Here is an 8,037-nt window from a genome sequence, read left to right as displayed (position 1 = left end):
TGAAAGAGACAGAGAGTAATGAGGGGTGCTATGTGTGCAGGGTGCCCAGACACGGTGTCTCTGATGAGGTAATGTTTGAACAGAGACCTGAAGGGACAGAGGGAAGGAACCATGAATGTACCTGGAGAGAATGATTCCAGCAAGCACAAAGGTTCTGCCTCCAGAATGTGGATGATGTGTTTGAGGAACAGCAAGAATCCCTGTGACTGGAGTAGGACTGAGAAGGATATAGGAGGAGGTTAGAGAAGTAACAAGTTAGGTCAGGCATGGTGGCTCATGCCTGTAATTCCAGCATGTTGGGAGGCCATGGCAGGAGAACCACTTGAGGCCAGGAGTTTGAGACCAGCTTGGGCAATGAAGCAAGACCTTGTCTTTACAAAAAGAGAAAAAGATAATGTTAGCCGGGTATAGTGGCATGTGCCTGTAGATGGAGTGGGAAGACATGAATGTCTGAGCCATGTGGCACCTGTTCCCATCACATTACTTCACGCTGGGTGATGCAGGCTCTGGCCTGGTGAAGTTACATTGGATGTCTAGTTGGAAAACCTTGTTCAAGCCAAGTATTTCCTACTTAATAGACTTCATTCTTCAATGTGGAAAATGAGGATAATATAACTTATCTCACGGGGCTATCATGCTTATTAAATGAGATAATGTTTATGGGAGTGCTTTGTAATCTGTGAAGCATCCTGTTAAGGTGTACTCTTTATTTTTTATTTTTTATTTTTTTGGCTGTAAGTTTATTCAATGCAAAAGAATCCTCTCCAATTTTACTGAGGTGGCTGACCACGTCCACGACCAAACCTGTCTCTAAACTGGAATTCGGTTGCTGACCCAGCCCCAGCCTCGGCCTTCTTGTCGGCACCAGGTGGCACAGCACTCCGTTTGTAGGTATCTCTGTCGGCTTCCCCTCTTGTGAGTCTGGCAGGTTGCTCACCCTCCAGACCTTTAGGGCAAGGCCTGTCAGCCTCTGGATGGCTACAGCGTAGGGTGGCAGGCACAATCTCCGGGAACAGATGAAGGTAATCACGGAGATACTGGATACCCTCATTGGTAAGGTACCAGTAGAAATGTCTCCAGGCAAACTGTTCCTTCACGTAGCTTCAGGAGTTGAGCGACTGCATGGCCTTCATGACATGAAGATTGGGCACATTCTTGTCTGCCAGCTCTGGGTGCTTAGGCATGAGGACATCCTTCTTGGCCACCATGACTCCCCCCTTAAAAAGGAGTTCATAAATGGCAATCCGGTTCTTCTTAGGCATCAACATCTGGCAGGTCTCCCCCATGCACTGGCTTCATCCTCCCCCTCTCCCTCGGACAAGCTTCACCTACCAGCGGCCCCCTACCCCATAAAATTAGCCTCCAACCCCTGTCGCTATTCAGAAATGGGTGTGTGGGGAGTGGGAGAGAGCTCCCCTGCCAGTATCCTGGGGAGCAGCAGCCGCTAAGGCGGCAGGATGGCCCGGATGGGAGCCGATGGAACTCGAACTCCCGTTAAGGCGTACTCTTATTATTGTTGCTATTGTAGTTGAGGAAAAACAGTCTTCTACCCTCTTAGATCTGTGGCTGGCCTAAGAACGAAACTGACATAAGACAGATTAACAGGAGAAAAGCATACAGGCTTCATATTTTCACATTTACACAGGAGTCTTTAAAAAGAAAATAACAGCCCAAAGAAGCTGTTAGGCCCAAAAGCTTATATACCTTTTCACACAAAGAATGACAAATTGTGGGGATATGACAAGGCAAGGGGCTTGAACATGGGGCAGTAAACTGTGGGACAGGGACTAGGAAATGTATGGGAGCAACTAATGCAAGATACGGATTATTTTAGTAAGTTTGTTTGTGCATGTCCATTTCTGTGTTGATTCTAAGTCTCTGACAAATTTGATCACCTGCTTTTAGGTGGAAAGGAGGGCAGAGATCCTTTTCTGCATCTGCTGTTTCTCAATTTCCTTTAGCTCAAAATAATCAATATGCCAAAGCAGCATATTTTGGGGTGGCATATTCTGAATTCCTTCATTATTATGAGAGGTTGATGTTTAAGTGCTCAAGAATCAGGAAAACCTGAGACATTCAAGAGGAGTGACCTGGATCCTGCAGCCCTCTTCCTATTGATCTCCAGTTCCTGTCCCACACAACCTCTCCTTCAGCAGGAGGCCTTGGTGAAGTTTGGAGGCAGAGGCTGCTTCTCATCAGCGTGACAGGAGGTGCATCACCACCCACAGTTAAGGGTTAACCAAGCTAAACAGTATAAGATAACCTTCATTTGCAAATCTAATGAGCAAAATTACAGGCTTTAACTCTAATAGAGGGGGGAAATGAAGCTCAAGATCATTATTTCCACGTCTAAGATTAGCAGCTGGAAAATACAGTACATCTGTAAAATGACAGTGTCAGATACCACAGCTTTGCATGACACCAGCACACACACAAAGGAAGAATCACTTCAGAGAGCAGAAGTAGAGGCAGAGTACTCTGAGCGGTCACGACACATGGATGCATCTGAGCTTCCGCCACATACCAAACCAGGTTACCATGACATTATGTGTTGAAACTACTGATAAAGGTCTTTGGAAAAACGCCTACTAACCCCTGAAAAAACATGAGCTGTCTTTCCGTTCTTTTTCTCTTTCATAGGGCAGGAGGATGTGTTCTGTGCCTGAAGAAATACTCCCTTATATAAATCAAGTTGGGAGGAGGAAGATGGAAGGAACAAATGTGGGAATAAAAAGTTGGGAAGGAATTCACTTCATGGTTTGACTCTGAGACAAAATTGATAAGAGCCTTTCCCCCAAAAGACCCCCTTCTTGCCTGGGAACCAGTCTGCCTTTGCAGGACTAACAAATTAGCTACAAAATTAGAAATTATGGTTTAGGGGTCATGAAGCCTCTGACTCCAAGAGTCTGAACCTACCCAAATTTCTCCTTGGGATAGTATCACTATTGTAGAACCTAAGCTCAGTGCTTGAGATATTTTGCAGACCTTGCACTTGCTGGATCAGCTGACACCACCCAGACTGGTAATCTGGCTCAAATAGTTCTGCCATCCCACCCAGGAACAAAAGACAGAAAGAAAAACTCACTTCGACTCCCATGATTCCATCTTCAATCTGACCAATCAGCATTCTGCACTTCCCAAGCCCCTACCCACCAAATTATGTTTTAAAACCCTGATCTTCGAAGGTTCTGGGAGACTGGTTTGAGTAATACTAAAACTCCTGGCCAGGCACGGTGGCTCACGTTTGTAATCCCAGCACTTTGGGAGGCCAAGGACGGCGGATCATCTGAGTTCAGAAGTTCGACACCAGCTGGACCAACATGGAAAAATCCTATCTCTACTAAAAATACAAAATTAGCCGGGCGTGGTGGCAAATACCTGTAATCCCAGCTACTTGCCAGGCTGAGGCAGGAGAATCACTTGAACCCAGGAGGTAGAGGTTGTGGTGAACTGAGTTCACACCATTGCACTCTAGCCTGGGCAACAAGAGTGAAACTCCATCTCAAAAAAAAAAAAAAAGAGAGAATTAGTAGTTTGCCTAAAATCATACAAATTGTAAATGGTAGAGATGAAATCCAAGCTAGGTGGAATTCATGCTTTTACCACAAATCCATACCAATTCCATTTTTATTTCGTAAAATCAATATATTTTCTTTTTTTAAAATTTAATTTATTTTTATTTATTTATTTTTTTTGAGACAGAGTCTTGCTCTGTCACCCAGGCTGGAGTGCAGTGGTGCAATCTTGGCTCACTGCAAGCTCCACCTCCTGAATTCATGCCATTCTCCTGCCTCAGCCTCCCAAGTAGCTGGGACTACAGGCACCCACCACCACACCCAGCTAATTTTTTTGTATTTTCAGTAAAGACGGGGTTTCACCATGTTAGCCAGGATGGTCTCGATCTCCTGATCTCGTGATCCACTCGCCTTGGCCTCCCAAAGTGCTGGGATTACAGGCATGAGCCACTGGGCCTAGCCAAAATCAATGTATTTTCGTAGAAGATACCTGTCAGGTTGTAGATGCCAAATGTCCACAGTGGATCTGGGTGTGGTAGCACACACTTGTAGTCTCAGCTACTCAGGAGGCTGAATTGAGAGGATCACTTGAGCCCCCAGGAGTTTGAGTCCAGCCTGGGCAATATAATAAGACCCCACTTCTTAAAAACAAAAACAAAAACACTTCACAGTGGTTCTAGGGTAGTGAATTTCCAACATTCTTTCTCATCTATTTTTTTATTAAATAAATTTTCTAATTTTGTAATTTTTTTTTTTTTGAGACAGTCTCACTCTGTTGCCCAGGTTGGAGTGCAGTGGCATGATCTCGGCCTCTGTCCTCAGGGTTCAAGTGATTCTCCTGCCTCAGCCTTCCCAGTAGTTGGGAATACAGGTGCCTGCCACTACACCTGGCTAATTGTTGTACTTTTTTTTTGTTTTAAGTAGAGATGGGATTTCACTATATTGGGCCAGGCTGGTCTTGGAACTCCTGACCTCAGGTGATCCACCTGCCTCAGCCTCCCAAGTGCTGGGATTACAGGCCTGAGCCACCACACCTAGCCTGATTTTGTACTTTTTAAATAAAATGTTTTATTCTCGTTCTGGGTAAGATGGAATGAGCATACTCCGTCCTGTGTCTTCACTAAATGCAGCTGTAAAACCTAGACAGAATGCATGATGTAGGTATGTGATAACTGAAAAGTAAACACTGGCAGGAGGATCTGAAAAGACAAGAATTCAAAGAGCCACTAAATAAGCAATAAGATTCCCATTTAACCCTGATATCCCTTGAACTCAAATAAGCCTGGAAGGGCATAAACAGAAAGAGTGCTAGAAGACTTCTAGCTCTGCTTGAAGAGCAAGAATAAGAATTTCTAATGCTCAGAGAGGAGGGGAAATCTCTGTGTTTTGTGTTTCTTTCCTCTTCCTTTTTCCTCTCTCCTCTTCCTCCTTCTTTCTTCCTTCCACCTCTTCATCTTCTTCCTCCTCCTCTTCCTCTTCTTCTTCTCTCTTTCTTTTTGTTTTTCTTCCCAGACCCCCAGCATTGCTGCAGCAGTGATGGGGAGAGGGGCCTAAAACTCTGAAGAAGGGGAAACTTTTCCTCCAATTGAAAGAGCTAAGATCTCAAGAGAAGGAGACAAACCCCTGTTGTTTTTCCCTTTTTCTCCCTTACCACTACCCTCCCATCTGCACCAAATGCAGGTGCAGTTATGAGAAGTGCACAGAAGACAGGAGTAACTAAAGTTCCAGGTTTCTGACCTAAAGACTGAAAGAGTGAAGTCCAGGGAGCTTAAAAGTAACAGAGAGATGACATAGAGACAGGAGGTTTAGAACATAACCCCATAAAAATTCCTCATGAATTCCTAGGTTCACTCCTGAACACAGATCTGATTCTAAGCATTGTATCAGTCTTTGGGAATGGAACTAAGTGAGATACCACTATCCAGGTCCCAGAGAGGCCACTAGACAGTGCATACACAGGACATATCTGAATAACACAGCAAAGGGTCTGGAAAGAGAACTGACTCTGAAACTGTAAACAACAAAACTTGCAACCTTAACCCATTCAAGTCAATTATCCATAAGATTTTTAAAAGACCCATAGTCCCATAGTCAACACTCAAAATTTCCAGCATAAAATCCAAAATTACTTAGCATACGAAGAACTAGGAAAATCTCGACCCACATGGGAGAAAACAGTCAACAGACATCAAAGCCAAGATAACACAGATGTTGAAATTTTCTAACAAAAACTTTAAAGCAGATATTTTAAAATATTCTAAGAAGTAAAGGAAAATACTCTTGAAATGAATGGAACAGTAGAAAATCTCACCAAAGGATTAGAAGATATTTTAAAAAACCAAATGGAAATTATGAGACTGAAAAAAGACAATAGCTGGGGAAAAAGTTGCAGTGAATGGACTTTAACAGAACAGAGATGAAAGAGGAAAGAGTCAAATAAACTTGAAATTGGATTGATAGAAATTATTCTATATAACAACAGAGAAAAAAGATGGAAGCAAACAAACAAAAGAACAGAGTCTAGGGACTTCTTGTCCTCAGAGCCAATACTAAAAGGCATACATTTATGTCATTGGAGTTTCAGAAAAAGAGGAGAAAAAGTATAGTGCAAAAAAATTTGAAGAATTAATGGCTGAAAACTCCCCAAATTTGGCAAAAGATGTAAACCTACAGATGCAGAAAGCTCAGTGAATCTGAAACAAGATAAATCCAAAGAAATCTATGTTCAGACAGAGCATATCAAACTGCTAAAAATTAAAGACAATAAAAAAAAAGGCTTGAAAGTGGACATAGAAAAATGATACATGATTTATAGAGAAACAATAATTTGAATAACACATTTTTTATCTGAAACCACTGAAGCCAAAAGGAAGTAGTAGAACATTTTTTAAATGTTGAAGAAAAAATAAAGAACCTAGAATTCTATATACAGAGAAAGTAGTCTCTGCAAATGAAGATGAAATAAAGACATTCTCAGATGAAAGAAAACTAAGAATTTATGGCTGGCAGACCTACTCTGAAATCAGGAAGGAAATGATACCTGAAAGAAGTTTAGAACATCAGGACTAAAAACAAGAGTAACACAAATGGTAAATATCTGGGTAAATATAATAGACGAGTTCTTTAAAATATGTTTGATAGTTGAAAACAAAGATTAAAAAATTATCTAATTGGTCTTAAGCATATATGGATATAATTCATAAAACAGCTGCAACATGAAGAAGGAACATAAAAAAATAAAGTGATAAAATTTCTACATTCTACATGAAGTGATCAAATATAATTTTAAAAAGACTGTTGAGGCTGGGTGCAGTGGCTCATGCCTGTAATCCCAGCACTTTGGGAGGCCAAGGCAGGTGGATCACTTGAGGTCAGGAGTTTGAGACCAGCTTGGCCAACATGGTAAAACCCTGTCTCTACTAAAAATACAACAATTAGCTGGGTGTGGTGGTGCTTGCCTGTAATCTCGGTTACTTGGGAGGCTGAGGCAGGAGAATTGCTTGAAGCTGAGAGGCAGAGGTTGCAGTGAGCCAAGATCATGCCACTTGCACTCCAGCCTGGGTGACAAAGTGAGACTCTGTCTCAAAAATAAATAAGGTCAGGCATGATGGCTCACGCTGTAATCCCAGCACTTTGGGAGGCTAAGGCAGGTGAATCATGAGGCCAGCAGTTTGAAACCAGCTTAGCCAACATGGTGAAACCCCGTCTCTACTAAAAATACAAAAAATTAGCTGGGTGTAATGGCAGGTGCCTGTAATCCCAGCTACTCAGGAGGCTGAGGCAGGAAAATCACTTCAAATTGGGAGGCAGAGGTTGCAGTGAGTTGAGATCGCACCACTGTACTCCAGCCTGGGTGACAGAGTGAGACCCTGTCTCAAAAAATAATAAATAAATAATTTAAAAATAATAAAAAGACTGTTGAAAGTTAATTATTTATGTGTAAGCCCTAGGACAACTGCTTTAAAAGCTATACAAAGAAACGTGGGGAAAAAAAGCAGTAGATAAATTAAAATGTAATATTATAAAATGTTCAAACAACCCAAAAGAAGGCAGAAAGACTCAAAAACAGAGGGAATGAACAGTAAATAAATTAAATGCTAGCTCTAAACCAAAATGTATCAATAGTTACATTAAATGTAAATGGTCTACACACAGGCTTGGCAAATTTTTTCTGTAAAAGCTTAAAGAGTAAATATTTTAGGCTTTGTGAGTATACAGGCTTTCACAACCATTCAACTCTGCCACTATAGCACAAAAGCAGCCATTGGCTATAATGCATAAGTGAATGAGTGCAGCTGTGTTGCAAGAAAACCTTATTTACAAAAAGAGGTAACGGACTGGATTTGGCTTATAGTGTAGCTTGCTGACCTCTGTCTAAACGTACCAATTAAAAGACAGAGATTGCCAGAATATATGAATAACCATAAACTGTATGCTGTCTACAAAAAACTCACTTCAAATATAATGCCATAGGTAGGCTAAAAGTAAAAGGATGGGAAAAGATATACTTTCACTCGCGTCC

General features: G+C 41.8%; 1 pseudogene across 1 annotated transcript; it reads right to left on the bottom strand.

Moving 5' to 3' along the window:
* Positions 1 to 703: 703 nt before the first annotated feature.
* Positions 704 to 1,289, bottom strand: LOC112634840 (annotated as a pseudogene). Its single transcript, XR_003121833.1, has one exon. The product of XR_003121833.1 is annotated as a 40S ribosomal protein S10 pseudogene (transcript).
* Between the last annotated feature and the right edge of the window lie 6,748 nt (positions 1,290 to 8,037).

The sequence above is a fragment of the Theropithecus gelada genome, chromosome 11 (assembly GCF_003255815.1).
Source record: "Theropithecus gelada isolate Dixy chromosome 11, Tgel_1.0, whole genome shotgun sequence".
Classification (NCBI taxonomy): Eukaryota; Metazoa; Chordata; class Mammalia; order Primates; family Cercopithecidae; genus Theropithecus; species Theropithecus gelada.
The sequence above is the reverse complement of the archived record's forward strand: the minus strand, read 5'-3'. Positions and strand labels throughout refer to the sequence as shown.